At 39.9% G+C, this 3225-nt stretch overlaps 1 non-coding gene across 1 annotated transcript; it reads left to right on the top strand.

The window, feature by feature from the left end:
• The first annotated feature begins 2570 nt into the window (after window positions 1–2570).
• On the top strand, window positions 2571–2654 carry mir5460 (microRNA mir-5460). The gene has a single exon (NR_130062.1). It is a non-coding gene; the product is annotated as a microRNA mir-5460 (primary transcript).
• The last annotated feature ends 571 nt before the right edge of the window (window positions 2655–3225 follow it).

The raw sequence follows: 3225 nt of genomic DNA, 5'->3' as shown, positions 1-3225 counted from the left end.
TTATTTCTCTTTATTTTTATATGCTTTATGAAATATTAAACTTTGAAGATAAAACTCAAGTGAACTCCAGTAATCTCTGAACAGTCTCACTCCAAGACGACCCCTCCCTGTTCGGGGCCAGTTTTGGATAGCCATCGGTGACAAAGACCTTTCCTGACAAACAGCAGGAGGGCTCCAACATGCCACCTGAAGTTTTTCTCTGGGAGACAATGACCACGGGACAATGACCCGAGAGGAGACACAGATGATCCACTCAAGTCTCCTATCGACACACTAGACTTTGTCATTGTCCCTCTCCTGGGAGAGTACATGGGTCTGGCAAGTCACTATTGTTTCAGAATCCTGGACTTGATACCCACATAATCTACTCATTCAGTTTTCTGGACTTTCATTAACATCGCCATGTCCACCCAGAGCCCTCTCTTGCCTCACCATTGGAGGCCCCAGGGTTTCCCCACCAGGCTGGGTGGGGAATCCTGGCCACGTCTCCACCTCCTCGACCAATCAGAGAGCAAGCTGGCAAGGTCCTGCCCCTGGATCAATCAAGGGTCAGGAAAATGCCAGCCAGCTTTTTTGCATGGGCCAATCAGAGGACTGGGAGGGAATTTCAAGCGGGTAGCAAAGTTAATGCATAGAATTCTATGTGTATAAAGATGTCTGCATTTTCCATATTTGGTATGCTTACACACTTTGAGCCTTTGTTGCCATGTGAAATATGGAAGATTGAATAAAACTTCTGTTGTTTGCCTTCTTGCTGGTGAGATCTTGATTTTTCATCTCGGAACATTCGCAGTTAGTGGAACTCGCAAGGCTACTTTTCTTGGTAATAATAATACAGTAATACTTTATTTGTATCCCACCACCATCTCCCCCAAGGGACTCGGAGCGGCTTACAGTATCCATGGGGTAGCTAAAACTTCAAATTTTCCCGCTTCATATTCACTTAGTCTCCAGAGCTGCAGGAAACAAGCTTGCCCATTCTCCCTCAACTGACATCCTTTCAAATATTTAAACAATACTATCCTATCCCCTCTCAATTTTTCTACAAACTAAACAGACCTGGCTTCCTAAGCTGCTCCTTGTAGGGCTTGGCTTCCAAACCCTTGATTTTCCAACTCTATGATTTTACTTATTCTAAAAATAGAACAAAGTTAAGCCATGTTGCTCCATAAGGATAAAAAAGTCACAACCCACATTCAGGCTTTCCCCTAATTAGAACCAACCAAAATAGTGAGCAGACACTTGTGGATCTGAGGAAGACAAGGGATGCTGAAATAGGGACGTCTGTACAGTCAGAAATCTGGCAGAGTCAAACTTATTTAAATGGATTAGACTTCCGCAGATGTTATCACTTTGCTGCTAAGACTGTTGGGAAATTAGACATTTAGCAATTGTGTCTTCTTATTTTTAAATATATAAATCACAGGTGTTAATCTGGAATTCATCTCCAGCTCCAGACAAAACACACTGATCTCATGATGTGCAGGTAGTAAAAGGAAAAAGTCTCATTATATACAATGGCATAGTAAAATGGCACCCCTTACATAAAATGAGAAACAATTATAATGACTGCTGAAGAGTGCCTGAAGATCTATGAAGAGTGGGATACTATAGCGGGTATGCTTACACATCAGAGAAGTGCTCAACATACTGTAAAATCAAAATTTGCTATTTGGTTGACTGTCCGTCCCTGTCCACCCTTCCCAAAAAGTTTTCATCCCGTAGTTTGTCAAATTTGTGGATGCAGAACCCTTGGGTACTGCATATATTGTAAATACAGATTGAGTATTTCTCATTCGAAATGCCTGGAATCAAAGGTGTTCTGGATTTTAGCCCCCCCCCCCCCCCACAATTTTGGAATACCTGTATTTGTATTCATCTAGATAATGAGATATTTTTGGGTATGGGATCCAAGTCTATTTATGTTTGATGTCATGCTTCATCAAACAATTCCACAACAATTAAAGTAGTGTCAAACTGTATTAACGTAATAGTACAGAGGCACTCCAGGTTTCTGTATGATGTACATTTGATGCAGATTTATTCAAAAAATGTTTTTGAGTTAGTGTATTTAGGATGTTGCCTAAGCCTTTATTAGGCAGGCGAGAAGTAAGGTACAATTTTAAAACATTAAAAGCTATCCGAAACACCACTGATTTGGCTGCCTGATGGAAGAACAAAAGAACCTGACTTCCTTGGGTAAAAAGTTCCACATTTGGAGTACTGCCACAAAGAGAAGCCCTGAAATATAAATATATGTAAAGCTAACTTCACAAACTAATCAAACATAGCTCTGTTTCAGAGATACACTGTAAAAAGTTTGTACATTTGGCCTGGGCTTTAAAATGGGGGAAAGAAAGCATAGATGAAAACAAAGAAACAGGAAGGTAGGACTGCAGAACGACAATAAGAGGAATTTGTGTCCCACATCACTTAAAATCAAGTGGTGACTCATGTGCTCTCAAAGCTTTTCCTTTTATAGCTCTTTAAACTGATGTTCTCCGGTTTCTTTAAAGACATAGTGGAAGTGAAATTCCACACTGGAACTTACGGGCACGCAAAGGTTCAACCATGGACAGGAAGCCACTGAGCCTTTCCAGTCATGGAGAGTGACACTCAAATGACTGAAAAGGCTCAGTGGCTTCTTGTCCTTGGTTAGATCTTTGCGTGCCTGTAAGTTCCGGTGTGGAATTTCACTTCCACTATGTCTGAGAGTATATACACTCAGTGAACTGTATCCATGGATTCTACCTCCACAGATTCAAACATCCACAACTTGAAAATATCACACAAACAAACTTCACAAATTCCAAGAAGCAAACTTTGATTTTGCCATTATATATAAGGGACATCATTTTTATTAGACTATTGTATGTAATGGGATGTGAGCATGTGAGAAGAGGTGGGTAATAATAATAATAATAATAATAATAATAATAATAATAATAATAATAATAATAATTGTTATTAAATGGGACTTGTGCCTGCACAGATTTTTGTATCCACAGGGGGTCATACAACCAAACCCTAGCGGATACTATGTACTTCTCAGAGCAGGAGTATTAAAATGCCATATGTATTCAACACTTTGGTTACATCTTACTTGGTTAGGAAGTTGAGATCTGCAAAACCATGTTATAGTATTTTAATATATGTTTTGTTTTGTTTTTTTGGCCTAATTACACTAGAGGCCAAGCAGACTCAGACCTGGATGGGAGACTGCCA

This window comes from Anolis carolinensis, chromosome 2 (assembly GCF_035594765.1).
Source record: "Anolis carolinensis isolate JA03-04 chromosome 2, rAnoCar3.1.pri, whole genome shotgun sequence".
Taxonomy (NCBI): Eukaryota; Metazoa; Chordata; class Lepidosauria; order Squamata; family Dactyloidae; genus Anolis; species Anolis carolinensis.
This window is presented reverse-complemented; position numbering and strand designations above follow the sequence as displayed.